Source organism: Eutrigla gurnardus, assembly GCF_963514095.1.
Source record: "Eutrigla gurnardus genome assembly, chromosome: 9".
Classification (NCBI taxonomy): Eukaryota; Metazoa; Chordata; class Actinopteri; order Perciformes; family Triglidae; genus Eutrigla; species Eutrigla gurnardus.
Window position 1 is genome coordinate 16,027,627 of NC_139923.1, and position 20,304 is coordinate 16,047,930.

Genomic DNA, 20,304 nt, shown 5'->3' on the forward strand with positions numbered 1-20,304 from the left:
GCCGTATCAGTAAACAGGAAATCAGGGTAGAGTTTAGACAGGAAGTAAAGGCGACAGAAAATTTAGGTCAGCGCTTTTTAACTAGTAAACAAGCCAGAAGAAAAGAAAAAGAAAACAGGTTATGTTTAAATTCTCGCAAAACCAACTTGTTTTAACAGTTTTTGAGGTGAGATAAAATAACGTGACTCTTACTTTTACTCCTTACTTTTGTTTCTCCTCTAACAAGATATTTGAAAGTAAACTAATTAGGCATACAGACACATTGGAACATTGGGGAGCTGTTCACATTTACTGAGACCTAGAGGCTGCTTTGCAACCAAATAAAAATGTGTTTTTGATTACATTAATGACAGGCATTATGCAACCTTTAAAGGGTAGCAGTGTTGTAATTTAGAGCATTGGGGTAGCTATTAATTAAGCAAGCAATTGTTCCAGTGCATATCACATTAATAGTAGTAATTACTTTTAGAGATCAGATTTGTTCATTCAACTGAATTCAATTTTATTTAAAGTGTCATATCACGACAAAAGTAATCTCAGAACACTTTACACATGGAGCAGGACTAGAATTTTCAAAGTCCCAATATCATCCAGGAGCAAGCGTTACAGTGCTAAATTGGCAATAAAAAACTGCCTTCAGGCTCCATCTGCATCATTGGTATTAGTAGTAGTAGTAGTATTAGCAGTAAATCATATAAACAGCAGTAGTAGTAGTAGTCCATGGTGGCATGCACAGCCACCCTGAGATGGATCCATCTCAAACATGTCGCCAGGGACCGGAAAGCAGTCAGTGATGAGGAGCCTCACAGCGAGGCAGGTGGAGCCCCAATACGGTGCTTCCATCATCAGGCCAGTTAGCAGTCGGGGTCGGTCAGGACCTCAGCGGACAAGAAAGCCACACTCCTGAGAGTCGAGTTAGTAACAGTAGAGATGCAGATTGTAATCAATTCCTTTGATCAATAGTCAGCCCCCTTTATAGTACTAGCTGTAAGTCAAATTACAATTACAATAGGGCCTGGCCAGGTCCGACGTTGTCGGCAATCGGACCCTAACAAGACCACAGTGCTGAAGCAGTCAGGATCAGGTTCTACCATGATCCAGGGAAACCTGCAAGACAAGAAAGCACAGGGACTCCGGGCAACATACACACACAGAGTTGACCAAGAGAAGTTTTAAGGCTATTCCTAAATCTTTTTTTTTGTTTTTTGTAAATAGTGTCATTAAAAAAAGTTACTGTTCCAGCTAATAAGGAACAATAATTAGCGATATATCCAGCTGCACTGCCTGCGGACAGCATTTGGGATAACTAGAAGGAGAGGGGCAAACTTCACAGGTGGTAAAAACAAACAAATGATGGATGGCCTAAATGGGCCGAAACAACCATAATGTAAACTGTCTAGAAGAGTACTGAGTTGGAAGGATAGCAGGGTGAAACTCTTGGCAGGTGGTTAAATACACAACTACAGATACGTACATCCATAACTTCATCCAAACCCACTGACCTGCCCGCTTGGTGCATGGTGAACTAACTTGAATGAAACCAGTGAGGATAAGCACTGTAGTCAAAACATCCTTGCTTGGCAGTGACAGTTCCAACATTTTCTTTTTTTTTATCAGTTCATAATTGGTGTGTTTCAGTTGTTTATGTAAGGTAATCACTCAATTATATTTTCTTAATTAAACCTTTATTTAGCCAGGTAATTCTGATTCCGTTATATCATCTTTCCAACAGAGCCCTGTCAAGCCAGCAACAAGCGGGTGTTACACAACAGAAAAAAATGCAGAAAATACATAAATTGCCTAAATACATAAATGTAGAATGACAGTAAACGTGGCGAAGAAGCATTTCTAATTTTGATCTTTTTTGCTTTTTCAGCTGTAAATTCATACTCTTTGTAGCATCTGATGAATAAAAGCAATGACTGACCAAAGATGAAATCTCTTTGCTTGCCCGGCTGCATCACAAGACTCATCTGTAACAAACCACTTGGGGTTTGGTGAAATGCTACTGTAGGTATCACTCTCTGAAGAATGGTGGCACCCTGTGTGGAACTGAATTTCCAATTACTTTTCTCTCGGAAGACCTCAGCTTTTTGAAGGACGGAGAGGTGAATGCAAAACAGCCTGTGTGATTTTCGGTGGCCTGCTACCTCTGGCCTGTGATGTATGAAGTCCCCAGTGTGAGCCCACGGCTGCAATGTGTATGGCTTGTCCCCCCCAAAACCTTTTTTTGTTGTACTCGTAATGCTATGCATTGTCAAACAGGAATGGACCAGCAAGTCAATGCGTTTTCCAAAGCACTTGTATTCAACTTCAGAAAAGGCAGAACTCCTTAGCAGCAGCGTGATGGGAGGTGATGAGAAGTGCTTAATGCGACAACCTGCTGCAGGATTCACTACTCATATTTTTGGAAATCCATCAGGTGTTTAGAAGTCCGTGATCAAGTCAGAGAAATGGATTTCAGCCCCTTGTTAGGACTAAAATGTGCACAAGGTCCTTGCGATTCTTCGCCGGTCTCCGGCTAAATAATTGAAGCCTCATTTGAGCAGTGGTGAATTGAGGATAAGGGTGTTTTGGCAATCTGCCTGCCCCTGTATCAAAGGAGAACGCCGCTCTTGGTCTTTCACTGTGAAACTCTCTTGCTCCCCCTCATTGCGTGAAAGTTGGCCTCTCGGTCAGTATTTACAGTCTTTGATTTACGTCGACACTTTGAAGTTAGCAAGTCTCTGCAGATAAACATTTCTCCCACATGTTGCGGCAGATTGATAACTCGTTAAGCAGCAGTGGCTTCTTTGTCTCTTTGTGCCACTTTGGACGTGAAACAAAACAAATGAGTCCAGTGGGCTTCACAATAAAGGGCCGAAGACACTTTTCTGACATTTACAATTCAAACGAATAAGTTGAAACACTTTTTCATTGGGGAAAATACGTACACCATATGCCCTGCATTCCAATCAGTGATTCCAGACATGTATCCTGGATCCTGAATTCACTGTTGTTGTCCATTCTCGAGCCTCACTGTCCCCTTTCTGCTTCTGCAGAAGTCTGCTATTCAATTGTCAGGGCTTATTGTGCCAAAAATCCATCTGCATCATAATGCCTTTTTATGGCTTCAAACAAAGCAGCCATGTCTGTCTGACTGGCTTGTTTATATTAGAAAGTAGTCCAGCGAATGGCTGAGAAAGCCTATCGAGAAGTAAATTCCCCCCACAATGACTTCTTTGATACGTCAATCAAGCTGACAGACGGCGCTTATCTCCTGGTGAGTGAGAAATGGACCAAGCCCCCCCATCCCTCTCAGTTGATCCATATGGGCAAAACCAAGAGTCTTTCACGAGTTCATCAGTTGCAAATCACAGATAAGGCTATTTGGATGGGGGGAGTAATCTCAGGGGGGAACTTCCCATGCAGTCAGCAGTGCTCAGATCTTTGGACCTGTGCGAAATGTATTTGATTTATTATTGATTTTAAGAAAGCAAAAAAATGTCATATTGTTCAACTACTTGATGGGTCGGTTGGATGGAGCTTTTAAGAATAATTGATTAACTGTATTATTCCCAAGGGAAATTTGCAGTGTGAGCACAAACACATTTCAATGACAAGTCACATGCAGAGAAGACACGGGGCCCTAGTTTCGTAGACCAGGCGCAGTCAGCTTTCAGCGCACCTGCGCCGCGCCGACGGGGTGTGTCCGCCTGGACTTTGCAAGTTTCGTGCACCGCGCAGGCTCGCGCAGGCACACCTCCCGTCTCGTCCACCCGCGCAAGTGGGAAAGAGGGAGGAGAAGAAGGCGTGAGTGGGAGACGAGGAGGAGACGAGGCGTGGACTGGGATTAATACAGCCGATTCAGATCTTCACCAATCAAATGAGCTCCTCTCCTCTCCTTTAATGCGTTAGGGGAGGTTCAGTGCAAGATCCGTCACTTGACAACCCGATGACAGAAGCAGCGCCGGCGCTCCCAACACGCTCATCACGCGCTGTGCGTTCGTATAGTCATAATAATAACAATGCCGATATTATAAAAAACAGGAGAGAGAGAGGGAGATGTTTTGGTCCGAGAGGCTGAGTTTCCGTTACGCGTGCCATCCGCCTTTGATCTGACGTCAGATGTGACGGGACAATCTATATAGATATAAATTCACGTGTTGATTCAATTAGTTGCATTAAATAGTGTTTGTTGTGATTATTTATTGCATTTAAATGTGCCTGGAACTGTGGAAACCTGCCTGTGAGGTCTCGGTGACGTGTGCGCACTGCGCGCCGTCAGCCAAACTTCCACTCCGCCAGCTGTGATTCGCATTGAATGAATGGACTTTATTTACGCCTTGCGCCGAAAGTAGACCAGGTTGGATCTGGCGAGCTTTCAGCGCAGTCTCGGCGAGGCTTTTTGCCACGAAACTTCCGCTACGCCAAGCTGAATCTGTGACGCCTCCCCCTGCTGCGCCGCCACACCCATCTTGGCGCAGGCGATCCACCAAACTGCCAAACTGACGGTGCGCAAGGCTGCGCGGGTCGAAACTTGCATTGCGCCGGCTCCGCCACCCTGCACCGCCCTGCGCTGCGCCACGAAACTAGGGCCCACGGTCTACAGACATTCTGGAAAGTTAGTAAAGCACATGGGTACTGAACTTTGGTAGAACTTTTATTTCCATGTTATATGTTTACTCAACTGCATTTCACGGGTATGTTGCAGTTTTTAACCCATATTAATTTGATAAAGGTACAGTGAAATGTTTTTAAAATTAAGTTTTAACATAAAACCCATAACATGCTCAATACACTTGTATTTTAATATTAAAAATTGTATGATTTAAAAAAAAAAAAAGAACAATAAGGAGGTGGGCTCCCTAAGTTCTTAGCAGTTCTAATGATGTCTTATATGGGTTCATTTAACAGGTAACATTATCCAATATTTAACACAAAACTTGTGTTTGCTCTGAAATTAATCACCCCTATGACCCCCCTTGGAAACCCCATGTTTATTTGCACAATGATGCCCAGTATAACAACTATGCATTTTGAGACAACAGCACGTTCTAAAATTATCCCTTTACATTTATTACAATTTAACCCCAGAAAGTAACAGTATTTGTGGCCAACATTACTTTTCCCTCACTCATCTATATTTGAAACCACAAAACTAAAATCCTCAATCAAGATTTCAGCCACTGCAAGAAGCTGACTGTATGAAAGTGTCAGCGTCGTATTATCTTACTTTCCAAATTATTCAGACTGTTTGTACTGAGTCCCAGCCAGTCAGGAGTTAGACATTTTACAGAAGAACAAATTCACATTCACCATTAATCTCAAAACCCCAAAATGCCACTCATTTGCACTTTGTCATTTATGCATTTTTCTTTTCTTTTTTTGTTTGTCATGCATTAAATCTCAAGTTGTTTCACACCAAAATTTCAAGTCATTTCACACCATCTGCTGCTCGAGAAATCGCCTCTTTTCCCCCCTTTTCTTTTCCTTGGACCACTCCTCAATCCATCTGTGAATTATATTACTCTCTGCCTCTATTGCCATGTGGTAAATGTGGTATCAGATTGCAAAGCTGAAATAAATGGGGGGGGGGGGGGGGGCAACAATGCATGTTGCTGCCCTTTTTGATGAAGATGGTTCCAGGTGAAGACCTGTATGTATTCTGAGACTGTGTGATGTGACAGTAACATCTGGCCAATCAGATACACTACAGCATCATTGGCGGTGATACTTTCTGCTGCAGTCAGGGCATGTAATGTCGATAGAAGCAGCTGTTACGATGCTGCAAAATGAATCATCAAGCAGTCCTCGCATGCAAGAAACATGCTCGCGGTAAAGTACATACATTGATGGTGATTGCTGTTTTGTTTGTACTCCTGCCTCTAAAACTGGGCAAACTGAATGCTGCAGTACGCAAATCAGTCTGTAGATCGAGCTTGTAGATGTATAATCATGGAATAAGTGGAACTGTATGGCCTCATGTTTATTGTCGTTAATATACTGGTCAACGTGAACTGTGTGCGGTTCTTATGTCAAGAACATTTTGAGCTAGTGGAGGTGCACTGCTTCTATAAACAGTTTACCTTATTTGAGTTTAGGCACTGTTGTAGTAATTCTCTGCTACTTCATCAGACATTCCCTCATGTAGTAAAATTACTTGGTCTTCAAAGAGATGCCAGTGCTTTTTATGGCCACTAAAACGGTGATGTGCCCCTAGAAATATGCCACGGAGGTAAAAAAAAAAAAAAAAAAGTTCAGCAACTTAACCCCGTCAGTAAACTTTTCTTAACATTGTAATTGTGTCTCTCCAGACATAAGCTGCCCAAGACTGCAATTACAGTAAGTGAGGGCAATGTTTCAGAATTTTATTATGAGACAGACACCCATTAGGTAGATTAAATATATAAAAAGTGACACCTTCCATCTGCTTACAGGACTTATCTACTGAAATGTCTGACTTAAGTCTGCACTCATTTATTATGCATTCATAAAAATATTTATTTGACAAATTTTCCACATTTGGATACTAATTGAATTTGGGTAACTCATGCATAAATGTACAAAGACACAAGGTACATTTGACTGTTTTATTGGCAATTGGCAATTTGAGTAATTGAGTCATTAATCCAAGCATTAGATAAAGGCAAACCATGGTCAAGAATTTCAAATTTTTTTCACTGCTCATTAAAAACCCATTAGAACAAATAACAAAAAGCAGAATCAAATAATAAAAAAAAAATATTTGTGGCATTTGAATAAACATGCAAGAAACATCGTATTAAAGTTATAATATGTAGTAACATTGTTGGTTGCTGTTTGTGGACACAGCATTCACACATCACCCCTCGTCTCCAGCGAGTGAGAACAGGCTGAGAGAGTGCAGCAGTGATCCGGCGAGCTAGAGAATGAATGAAGAGAGAGAAAAAAAGCTGTGTATCGGAAGAATGAAATGCTATTTTCTGTTGTTTCAAAGTGTTTAAACACATCCACACCCCTCACAAACCTGCCAGAAAGTATTGCCTTTTGATTGTTGGCTGTCTGCTGTCTCCGTGCCTGCGTCAGGCCAATAAAGTTTATGAGTCCCAAAAAAGCAAAATAAGCAGAAAAGAGAAAATAGGGTCTCTGCCAATACAGAGACTGCCTCACACTTCTAGTGGGTCACAAGTAGGGTTGGGCACCGAGATCCGGTTCCAAATAGGAAACGGTTCCTAAAGTCCGGTTCCGGAACTGTTACAAAGATGTTTGAATTTCGATTATTTTTTTCAGTTCCTAAATGCCCGCACTAGTTTGTTTATGCGGTTTGTTGCCAGTCCGCCGAACGTAAAAGAAGAAGCCGCTGAACACCAACGAAGAAGCGTCCACCGGAAGTGTTTGCATAACCGAGCGAGTCGAGCATGGTTAGCGTGCATCGGTGGTCCAAAGTGTGGCTTCACTTTTCTAAAAACAACGAAATCTCGGTAAAATGCACTTGCGACAAGATTATTTTGTGCACGACGGCCATGAAAAAGCACCTCCTCCGAGTTCATGGAGTAGAAATAAATGTGTGCCCCGTCTCCGCTGCGTCTTCCTCTGGCTCCGGGTCTGGGTCCGTGTCCGGGTCCTGGTCCGACCCCAAGCGTGGCACAGCAGTGACTGAACCGCAGTCCGAATCCGGAAAGTTAAACGATATATAATATGTCTTGCGCCAACATTGAGGCAGCTAACAAATTAGCCCACGTATTTTTTCATAGACAATTTACGACCTGAGATCGCTAACGTTAGCCAGGCTGGTGACTCCACGACTCCGCGATGTGCTGAGCCTACTCCGTTCACCTTAGCGGCAAAGGGGAAGATGTCGGTGCAACAAAAGGAATGTTTTACAAGTTGTTTCTTATTGTTTATTTGCTATTCTGCACCAGGTTAGCCCATCATTGGGAGCATGGTAACATGTTAAAGCACCTGCAGCATCATACACTGTAAATGTGTTTTCATGAGGTTTTCAAAAATAAAGCTCTCTTGAGGAAAGTGTACCCCTGTGAAAATGTATTCATAATTTATAATAGTTAAATTCAAATTCATAGATTTGATATTTATATTGTACTTGAAAACAGCCCTGTGAGAAATTCATAGTAAAGTTCATAAAAAGTAAAAAGTTCATAGAATTAAAATTGATGGACAAGGTCAGACTATTCAGAAAGACCGTTGGTTAGCTAGCTCATTTAAAATATCCTAAACTTTTTTTACCCTGCCTCTTAAAAGAATCGGAATCGAGAATCGTTTGGAACCGGAATCGAAACAAGGAATCGGAATCGGAATCAGAATCGTTAAAATTCAAACGATGCTGCCCACCCCTACAAGGGATGACTGAAAGGGAGAAGTTGATATATCAGTCTTTACATTGTTTTTCAGGAAATGGTTGTATAGTATACCTTTGACAAGATACATACTGCTTAAAAATAACTGTATCTCATTAAATCAAAGGTCAATTTTGCTGTTCATTATTAAAGCCAATTGGGTATAAATAGAACGTTGTTATTGCTGGAGGATATGATGGATTGTGTCTAATATGATTTCATTTATTTTCTGCTAAATCATATGGAAAATAATGTCTTGGCTCATGACCCCCCAAAATGTGTTTGCTAATGTATTTTGTGACAAAATTAACAAAGCTGAACTTCTCTTTGGTGAGAGACACAGTGGATTGTGTATGCCAGCTTTTTTATTTATTTATTTATTTATTTTTTGCAACACCTTGGACGGAATGATTCATGAAATCATTTAGGCATCATTTTCAGGGATACACAGCTTCTTAATGATATTATAATTATACGTTGAAGATTAATTTGCTCGGGTGAAGACAATTATTTGACGGATTACTTAGAAATTGGAAAGGAGAGGTGGTGAGTCATGACAGTGCTCAGTTTTCTCATCGAGCACAGAAATGGCCAAAACATATGGTAATATATTTAAGCAGCACTAGACCTTTCACCGTGCCTGCAGGATAAAACCTGGAAGAGCACAGTGCACACTTGAAGCAAATAACACCACAATTAACATCAGATTTATACTGTTTTTTTGTGATTGCTCTTCGCAAATGAGCAATTGATTAGTTGCTTATCCTTTAATTAAAGCAGACCCGCGGAGCTCCCTGGACACTTCTTTCATCTGCCCCAGTTAAACTGCTGCCCTCCAATTAGAGCTGGAACTATAATGTCACCACAGGCACTCGCAGCATCTTTCCCCTCGATCACATAGACTTAAAACCTGACAGTCACCCAAACTTTGCTGGGTTCTCCTAATTACCTTGATTGGGTTGTACTTTTAAATTAAGTCATTAAAAAAAATCCCCCACTCCGCCCCATGGGTGGTCTCGTGTTGCCTCCTTCAAGCTCGGATCCTCTACCAGAGGCCTGGGAGCCTGAGGGTTCTGTGCAGCAACCTGGACAGAGATCTCAGATGTTATTCCTAGAACCTGCTGGAACATGACTTAGATGGACGAGGGAAGAGAATACGGGATATATATGTCTAATAAACCAAAAACTGGACTTGATGTTTTGAATAATGATGACCAGGTTGAACAAAATGTGTCTTTTATCATAATATTAGCTAGTTTTTAATGAGGAATGGCAAACAAACATCTTTTTAACCCTTGATCTGAGAATTCCTGTACACTGTGTGTATGTTACCATGGTTACCGATCAATCTTGCATACAGTAAATATATGCAATCCAGCTCACAGGTTATTTTCTCAGTTCATCCTCAGCAGGTGGAATTACAAGAATTGAGATTTTGAAATCATGCTGAAATTTCATAACTACTGTCAAGTCAATTTGATTGCACACCACAAATGGTCAAAACTAGATGCTAAACACAAATTTACTGACATGGAATTTGTGAAAAGAACAAGTGTGTACCATATGGACAGAAAACTCATGTATGGACAAATGACATGACATATACCTTTCTACAATTGAACTTCAAAAAATGTCAAAGCTCCAGACCTGGATCAGCTGTCCACATGTATCAGACTACACTTTCCCCCCTCCAAATTTGACTTTAAATTTTTCCGTCCCATATCTGACAAAGATAACTGTTATAAATTAATAAAAGACTGTTCAAAATATCAAAAGAGCCCTGGAGTTACGTATTGTAAGTGGATTATATGAGTATAAGCATAGTCCCTTAATAACTGTCACAAATTATCCCCATGTGCATTTGCAGTTGTGAAGATTTTTATCATGCCCTTGTGCCCTGCGTGGGCCTCTCTTACATCCACCCTGGCAATACAGTATATATACAGTATATTTATGCTCTTAATTTAAACCAGCATTTCTTCATTCGACTAAGGTGGAACCAGAAGGGCTACACCTATACTTAGGTATATATATATATATATATATATATATAGATAGATAGATAGATAGATAGATAGATAGATAGATAGATAGATAGATAGATAGATAGATAGATAGATAGATAGATAGAATATTAAGTTGCAATACGTAACAAACGTTTTCCTTTAGGCTTTGACCTCTAAGAGCTGTCACTATTGAGTTAAGGGTGAGGCTGAGGTAGTCTATGCCCCACTGTGACACCGAGGTCCACAAGCAGATAACATACGCCAGCCCACAAACCGTGAATGTCATGTCATAATGAGGCAACGATGCACTGACTGTACCATTAACACCAGTCCTGTGTGGAGAAAAATATGTAACACTCTCTACACATAGCACTGCAGCTGCTTAAGAGTGGGACGTAAAATTCTGTATCATAATAGTCCCCGTGCAGCCCACGAATCCATGATGATCAGATTAGAGGCGCATCGTTAGGCATGTGCGTAAAAGCGCCAGATCCAGCAACGCTTCATCTGCCATCTTAGCACATTACGCCGAATCAGTCAGGAAGCTTCAGATCTGTCTCATAAAAATGGATGAAAAGGACACGGAGAGGCCCAGGATGCCACTGCGTAGATGTCTGTCACTGTCATCCCTCTGAGGAGGGCCATGGATGAAGATGAATGGGGCGAGCACCTAGGCGCCCTTTGAGGGTCCACTCATGCTGCATTGTAGGCTTGTGTGATGGCGTCACACAGCCAGTGAGACAGATGCTGTTTTGAAAGAAAATAATTTGACATGTGTCCGCTGTTGTCATGACTGTGGGTTTTTGTAGTGTTGGTTTCCTGTTTTATTTTGTATTCCTTCTGTCTTGTGTTGTCACGTGCTTTACTTCCTGTCTTTTTTCCCTCCTTTTCTGTCTCCCAGCTGTGTAATTGCCTCGTCAGCCTTGCCTCTCGTTCTCCCCAATCACCATAACCTGCCCTTGTGTTTCCACACCTGTCTGTCTTTGACCTGATCAGCCCTGGTGTATTTAGTCTGTGTGTCCTTTCTGTCTCGGTCGTCTGTTATATCCCGGATGTATACCCACCACCTGATCTGTCCTGCCTGTGTCCTGGTGTTTTTCTGGAGTACTGTTCCTGAGTTCTGGTTACCTGTGGATTATCTTGTTCCCTTTTTGTGTATAGTGTTTTGGACTTTGTTTTCTTTGTTAGCTTATTATTTAAATAAACTTTTTTTATCTGCCTTTGGGTCGCTCCTTTATCATTAGCATACCCTGACATCTGGATTGAATCAGCAACTGCTGTGTCCGTCCATCACTGTGCATACAACATACTGAGACAAAGCGTGCACGGGGCAGAATCGTTGAGATGCTGTTTTTTGTCATTATGATGAGGTGGAAAGGGAGAACCCTTCGAGGGAAACTATTCTCAACCAAAAGGAGTATATTAAAACAATTGGGCATGAAGGAGATTTGTCCGTAAAATTACTTTGCATTGGTCCTCTCGAATAGAAATAGGCAGGACGGTGACAGCAATAGCCTTTCACAATGGATTCAGTCTGTGCTGTGCTCACCGCTGAAAATGCCACACATCGTGGCATGCCGCGCCCAAAGATCCACTAGGCTGAACTTAGCAGTGTCCTGCACTGTGCCTAAATCATCAAGGTACCACGCCAGCCATTGGAATTATAGGATTCTAGAGCACATTGCTGATGTTGTCATTCTATGTGAAAGGTGCTTCACTCTAGCTGGTATTGTGGCTAGGAGGGGTGCTGACTTGAGATATTGCATCTTGAGAGATATTAAGCTATCAGTTTAAAAGAGAAACTCTCAAGAGTGCAGCACCTATCAGGTAAATCCCTGGGTTCCTGAAAGGTCTATGTCATCAGGCTCCATTCAAAAGGTGCTTCACAAAGGGATGTGTAAAAAAATTATCTCTAGGCTTCATGGCAGGGGGGGATGACTGTGGCATACGCTGATGGGGCAAATTGTTATCTACCAAGTTTTAAGGTAGGTTAACACGTAGAGACAAGCGTCATGCGATGCTCTCTCCACACATCAGCAATGAAAAGTTAACCATCTACCCTCTCAACCCGGTGAAGTAGAGGGCCTGCAGTGCCATGGATAGTGTGCACCACCCCTAACCCTTCCAAGCACTCAGCCAGGCCCACACGCTGGTGAACAGATCCACATCCATCATCTTGTGCCTTTGAGGGGATTGCTTCAAATTTAGCACAAACATCCACATAGATTCAAGGATCAACTAATTCAAAAATTCAGTGGCCTAAGGTATAACTCATTTCGATAATTTCACACGAATAGTCTAATAGGATAAAATATTGAAGTGATGGCATTTGGACAGATATGGATGTAAACTGGAACACAACTGGTTGGCAGAGGCAAGTTAAAGCAGTGAAAATGTTCTGAATATAGCGTAGACTACACTTAAGATGATTTTTATAGGTGTTGCCCAGACAGCCCTTTGTGATGGACAAAGCTATTATATTTACCTTGAAGAATACAGAAATATTCAAACAACCCCACATAAACAGAACACACCCTTTCAGTTATTTCCAGTTAGCGTTGACTCAGTTGCTGAGTGGGTGTTTCCATTTGTAAAACCTGGAAAAGAATACAGATGGAGTTGACCTATTACAGCCTTACTTGTTGTTTATGGTGGTAAATGTTAACTTATGTTAGCAATGTCACTAAAATTGCTGTCTGTCTTTAGATACTATGATGCTACATTTTAGCATTGACCTAAATAGGCTCCCTAAAATTAATATTGTTTGCAAAAGTTAGACATTGTCAGGAATGAAAAGAGGAGTTTTTTTTATTTATTTATTTTATCTTTTTTTGGGAGGGGGGGGGGGGGGGGGGATTTGGGGGAAGCAAGATGAGGAGGAAGCTGGTTATATACACTTAAAGAAAAGTAAACGCACAATTACATGAACATACATAAACACCAAACAAAACTGGACACCCACACATCCAGGATGGGATTACATGCACGTAAAGAATGCACAATTACATAAACATTCATAAACAGAGATGCGCAAAGGAGGCACACCAACTCTTTGCAGCCTAGAACTTGGGGGGAAAAAAGAAAAGAAATGTGCTTAACACCACCAGGAGCTAGCCCAAGTTGGGTTGGCACAAAACATATATCGTCTATAACCTACGTGATATTGTAGGAGAATAGTTGCCAGCTACACCTTTAATGATCTGAACTGTTGGACCTTTCTGAAAGGTGGTTCAGATGACCCTGTAGCCTTCAGCTTTGATCTACTTCAGTGCTTCAAAAAACAATTCTAAAGAAGGGAAAGGAAATGGGAACTGATATTATTTGAATCACTTAACTTTAATTTAAACATTGCCATGACCCCCAGGACACAATGCATAAGATTATGAGGCAGTTAGGAGGAAGTAAGCAAAGCATGTATTATGCATTGGTTTAAGAGACACTGTGTGTTCTCCTAGTCATTGTGGAAGAGAAGAAAGCAGTTTAATAGAAACACACAGAAAAATATTTGCTCTGATGCTATGACTATGCTTTTGTTGTGTTGTTTAGTACAGACAAATAACTCCAAAATTGAAGAAAATGAATTCTTATATAGAGTATGTTCATAATAGACTGGACGTAGTGTAAAGCGCCTTAAGTGGTCAAAAACACTATAAAAACACTACATGAATGCAGGCTCACTTACTGACATAACGTTTATCCCACAAGGACGATAAGAAGAAATGGAACGGGGATTACACTGAAATCATGTACACAGCGGCCATGCTTTTTCTTGCTTAATGATGTAAGAAATATCTTGGCTCACTGTAATACCTCTCATCTTAGCTGCTTTTTCTATTTGCTTATTTTCTATTTGTTTATGCTTCAAGGTCTGCAATTGTATAATGTGGGACCAATCCATCCTCTTAAGTTAAAAATGAACACGTTGTTGTTAAATCTTCTAAACACAGATTTATTTCGGCTTGAACGATAGGTCTCAAAAAATTCTGCTTGGTTAATGTGTGAGATAGGGATGGTTGAAAGAGGTCTCATATAAGTTGGAACTGTTTACCCACTGTGCATACCACTGTAAGGTAAACTCCCCAGGATCCCTGTTAGTCACTGAGGCCATGATATGTCCTGGGTGCTTGGGGGTCGTGTGCCATGCGGGTGATGCTTATGCCTGTCAGGTGGCTTGTGGTGGAAGCTAATCCTGTTGAAAATAGAAATGTTTTCTGCCTTGGGATGGAGAGAGGGCGTGCATGAGAGATGCAAAGGGCCCCAAGGAGTCAGTCATCCATGTGCGCAAGGAGAGATAGTCTAATCTTGTCACAGACACGGGGAGGAAGGCAAGTCCCAAGCTATCAGTAGCAAAGACTTCTGCTTACAGAGATGATTTGTAAAACCATGCTAGCACATGATAATAACTAAGAGAAGTTTAAATTTTTTTCTTCCCAGAGGCTTTGCTGCAGTAGATCCGTAATTGACTTATGCATACGTTTGTTATTTATTGCTTCGTACTCTTACCCTTGAAATTAGTTTTCTGTCAAGCTTTAGCCTACTGGTAGAAGTTTTACACAAGACCCCCGTCGTCTATCATGCTTTTTTTCATATTTCCCTGTTCTTGATTTTAAAACAACTGCTGGTCAGATGATGTTTATCAATGACTCATATTTGCTCTACCCTGTACCCTGTTTTGTATATGCCTAGGTTGCCGAAAGAGAAGTTGCTTGTTTTGAGGTTGTCTGAATCCTGTTTTTTCTCCATAATATTCATGGAGTTATAGGACCAGTATCTCAAAAATTAAGCAATTTTGATAAACATGGTCGAGGTATATGTAAACTGTGGCCGATGCTGTCATTGAACAATGACTTTTAGTAACACTTGTATGGTCCTTTTAACATCCTTGCTGTCTTTGAATCTCAGCTATATGTCACAGAATAACAGGTTGTAGCTACTTTCTATTCAGCATGCTGTGGGGGTAGTGGCACGGCGGCAGCAGTGGTGGTAAACGTAATATTCTCTGAGGTCCCGTCAATGTGACGGAGTGACAGGAATCATTTTTGCAAGCCCAAGCTGACGGCTTTCAAGTGGGGAAACAATGGGCCAATTCCCTTATCAGGCTTTGCTTCACTCCAAGAATACCCAGCAGCAGTTTTGATGGGGAGCTGATGTCCAGGTTTCCCTCAAGCAGCTACTATATGTGAGCTTTTGTAATGCCACTGATGCTTAAAAAGATTGATGACGACTAGGGAGAAAAACCCAATGCCTCACATCGCATCACATAGTTAGCAATCACACATGGGCTGTTAGAAAAGTGAATTATCTGTGTGGAATAAAAGAAGATATCATCTGTAAACGACTGCATGGACTGTACATGACATAATTATCCCTGACCCTAGGATCTGCCCTCGTAATTTGTCCTCCTTTGTTGATTCAGCCCACTACTCCATTTTTGAAGGTTTGAGGGTTTATTTCAATTATTTACTGATTTTTTAAAGCGAACTGACACAATTTAAACAAATGTCCACTGACTTTTTCCGAGGATTATTCAGCTGGTTAATGTGGAAAAACATTTGAATTGTATTATTGTTAGAACAATATTTAGAGCAAGTTACACATTGCAGGACCGGCTCTGACCAATTTGATGCCCAAGGCAAGATTTAAGATGGTGCCCCCCTTGCATAGAGTCAATTTGACTACCACTATACTCACACAGAAACTGCATGCATGTCTTTAAAAAATGTTCTCCCTCTTCCTTTCTTTTTTTACTTCCCTGGGAACCAGAGAGCTTTATTCATTTTGACATGATAAAATATCAGCATTTTTTCTGGGGTCATGTCAAGTCAGAGTCAGATCCCTAACCCAGAGGCCAGATATAAGGTACAAGCCGGGGAGGGGCGGGACCGTAAAAACAGCCTCTCCATTATAGGCTTTGCAATAATGGAGAGGGTTTATGTAATATTTAGAAATAATTGTATTAATATTTTGGTAAAATTAGTCTAATTTTAATATTTACATTTTTCCCCCCTATGGATGATGGTACCCCGAGCATTCACCAATACAGCCCATTCCAGCAGGCGGTGCTGGGAAACAGATGCTATTAAATAATCTGAAACCAAATAACATGTTTCGAAATTAATTGTTCTGCCACTGATAAGGCAGATGTGATGTAGAACATCTTGCCGAGTAAGAACAACGTGTCTCTGTTGCTGCCAAATACGACAGAAAAGCTACAGCAGCACAGATACTCAAACAACTTTGCTTTGGATCCAAAGTCTTACTTTCTCCAGCCAGGAAATCAAAGGGAAGTTTATCCCTTCTGATATAAGTGCATTGACTAGTTATGTACATACGGATCAAAATGTGGGAGATTAAATGTGCGCCAAGCCATTTTGTAGTCACTGCCTTTTGCAATGTTTGCTGAGGAATGTAACTCAGCTGGTATAATAATGCAACAATATTTGTGGTTGTCATTAATTGTTGCAACTTCTGAGTTTCGCCTGATGCTTTCATTATAATGGACAAAACATAGCCCTATAGGAGCCTCTAGAGTAAAATACTGTAATACAAAATAAATTGGGAAACATGAATAATTTCACCAGAACCAATTTTTTATTAGTTTATGTAATGAAGGAGCAAATTAACTGTGTTATCCACAACCTCTGAACACTGAAGATCTTTTTTGGAATTTCCAAAGTCTGATCGGATCTCACCCACAGAGAAGGAAATGGAGCATGTGGTTATTACTGGCAGCAAGTATCTAAAAGCAGAAAAACTGCTGTACTCTTTTTCAAAGAGCCTCATTAATATGAAGCTGCAGCATGCATTAATATATTCTTATTGTGAATGCTAGATGCATCAATAACACATGCCAGATGTTTTTTTTTGTTTTTTTGTGGTGAATCTATGTATTTATTTAATTCTGCGAGAGGGACATTAAGGCTCCACTCCATTGTTTACTATGTGTTGTATTTTCTTGATATAGTATTGTGATTTTAGCTTGAGAAAAGATGATGTGTTTGCATGTTAGTTAAACCGGTGTTAACTATTTAGGTTAACAGAAGTATTTTCATAACATATCAGCCTCCTTTCTGGAATATGATTCAGGTCTTTTTAAAGAAGCTATAATCAACATGTATATACTAACAATGAATCAAATGACTATTTGTAGTGATAAGACATGAGGGCTTTGAGTAGAATCTTTCTTAAAACTAATATGAAATCCTACTGAAACATGTCTACCTATAATTGCTTCTAACTTTGTGGAGCATAATTAAAAAAGCATAATTCATTGTATTTTAGTTGTAAATGGTCCTCATTTATAAAGCGCTTTTATCCAAAGTTGTATTTTAAATTTAGAGAAGAAATAGGAACTGCATTCACAAACTTGACAATGTGATTGCACTTAAAATGCATCTTTTTTAATAAAGCAAATATTAAGTGGCTCCGACCAAATGCGAAAACATCCACGTTTAATGTATCAATGTATACATTTATGAGTATGCTCTCTGATTTACTGGAGTTGGTTTCCACTGTTGCTTTGTACTTGCAGGTGGCCGATCAACTGAAGAAGGAATGCTGCGAGGGTATGTGGATTAAGGGGAGACGTTGCCCACTTCACACCTCCAGCCTCTAGCTTTCTGCACAGTAGAAGCTCCAGCAGTCCTTTGGAATCAGCAGGACAGCAATTACTGCCTGTGAGTATCATTGCACTCCCTGAATTAGGAGACGTCCCTGCTGATCAGCACGTGGTGCACAAATTTGAGTTATACTTGGAAAATCATCTCGAACTTTAGTGCAATGAAATACGCTGTTTTTTAGGGCGTGTATGCCACTCATCTCACACCAAAAGCTGAAACATCTGATCTCCTCATCTTATCTGAGTTGATTACTGCCAAAAATACATTACTACCCCATATAGAATGCATGGACTTCTAGGTTGACTTTAGGTGCATCTGAAGCAGCTAGGGCATTTTTAAAACAGTAGTTAGTGGCGAATTACAGGGTTTTCATCAGGGGTCCTGCGTATAGGCTTAGTGGTTTTGTCTCATGCTTCAAGTCACAGTTTCTTCATTATGTTTCCTTCAAAATATATTTGCTTTTGTTAGGTGTATATTAATGTCATTTCTGGGTTATTTTTTTTACCATAATGCTCCGCCACAGTAGTTGGTGTTGAATGTGTGCTGTCAAAAGCTTTCAGGGTGTTTTAATTTATCGCCCTTAAAGTGCACCTATTATTTGGTTTCGTTTGATTTTTTTCAATTAAGTGCTAAAAGTGACATCAATTAACTTGTTTTCCCTGGGATTGCTGTGGTGCCACAAAACCTTCTCCATTTCTCTTTTTAAGTTGCTTTGCCTAATCAACAGCAGAAAATTGTATTTATGGCCGGTCCACAAGAGAATCAGCCCCTGCAATGCAAGCCTCTGGTCTCAGAGGTAATGCAATTTGATAAGCATTAGACCAGTAACACTTTCTGACAACACATGGATGAATTATTAATCAGCACTGAAGTGATTTTCACACCCACTTGTATACAGATGACTGGCTTCAACTAGGGCCGAATGACATTTTACCATGTTTATGTCAGTGATAAAACTATCTATTGGAGACATGATCCATTAGGGCGCATCTGTGCACTGTGGGGTAAATAGTCTTTCTATGTTCAATTCATCTAATTGCCATTATCCATGTCAAATTAAATAGAACAGCTATGTGATTTGTTGATTGCACTCCATAAGAAAGGTTAAACAGCTGATCTCTGCTACGTACTGATAAGCCTGGAAGACCAGCTGCAACATCATCATGATGCATCAATCAATTCAATCCAGTTCAACTTTTCCACATGTGATGCATATGAGATACAGGATGATAAGAAAAAGATGTGAGACTCAAAATCAGATATTTACAGATTCCGATCTGTTCGTCCCCACTGAACACTCTGAAGTACAGTTGAGGCGCCTAATTATTTCATACACCTGTCTGTCTATTATGATATTCCACACGTCACTCAGCCAAGCAATCCATTTTCATATTGTAGGTATTCACTCGCTCAATGCTTTTACTTTTACCAAAGCATTGTTTTATTCCAACTTTTCCGATGACCTCATTTAGCTCACCCTTCCCTAACTTTTGGCGATTGATTCTTTTTGCTGCAGATGACCAGGATATTGATCAAAACAATTTTCAGAACATCCTATTGTAGGTTTTACCCCATGACAGATAAAGAAGAAAAAGAAAATTATCAATAAAATAAACATGATCTATTAGCCCAGTGCACCTTGGTAATATGTTCAGTGGACTGTAGCTATCTCCCAGCGGACAACCAGACATCTCTGCTTTTCGAGGGATGAGCATTACAGGAAGTGCCATCACTTCAGCTCCTCTGTGTCAATTGCTCCAAAATGGCCAATTTCCTGTCTAGGATGTGTGTTTTCACATTTTTATCATCCCCTGCCGTAGTTATCTAGTTGCACTTAGGGCCATCTATCATCGATGCTGTGTGGAGGGGAAGCCGATGTGCAGTAAAACTGACGGACGACCTTCCGCATGACTGAAGATGTATGAGACATGCAGGCGAGCTAGTGGGGCTTTTCTTTATTGTATTTTCAGCACCGCCATAAGGTGCCAAAAGGGAAAATAGCGAGGCTTGCCATGCACCTGACTGAATAGAGCATTTTGGATGTGGCATCTCAATCTTTAGAGGATGCAGTGAGGTAAAAGCTTCCTGACATTTCCATTTGTTTGTTCATCTTTATGAGTTTTATTCATACAGAAATACACCATCACTTTACAGTCTTTATACAACCAAATAAATTACTTGAAGGCTGTCAAACGATTAGACATTTTTAGTCATTAGATTAATCACAGGGTAGCTATGGATTAGTCACCGTTCTCAAATATACCTGAGAAATTCCCATTTTCTCTGTAAATTGTTGTTTGAACAGAAAGATAAATGACAGAAGGATGAGCGAGAATTTGAAGCAGTTCTAACATGACTTTG

General features: G+C 40.6%; 1 protein-coding gene and 1 long non-coding RNA gene across 2 annotated transcripts in view; one reads left to right on the top strand and one right to left on the bottom strand.

Moving 5' to 3' along the window:
* Positions 1 to 20,304, top strand: part of lingo1a (leucine rich repeat and Ig domain containing 1a) — a 131,472-nt gene that overhangs the window by 46,084 nt on the left and 65,084 nt on the right. Inside the window, exon 2 of the mRNA XM_084017817.1 lies at positions 17,856 to 18,000. The gene's annotated coding sequence lies outside the window, so the exon portion shown is untranslated. The remainder of the gene's footprint in view (positions 1 to 17,855; positions 18,001 to 20,304) is intronic.
* LOC311018403 lies at positions 6,762 to 14,500 on the bottom strand. Its single transcript, XR_014597715.1, has 4 exons — positions 14,377 to 14,500; positions 12,859 to 12,921; positions 9,284 to 9,403; positions 6,762 to 6,883 (listed from the first exon to the last, which is right to left on the bottom strand). It is a non-coding gene; the product is annotated as an uncharacterized lncRNA (long non-coding RNA).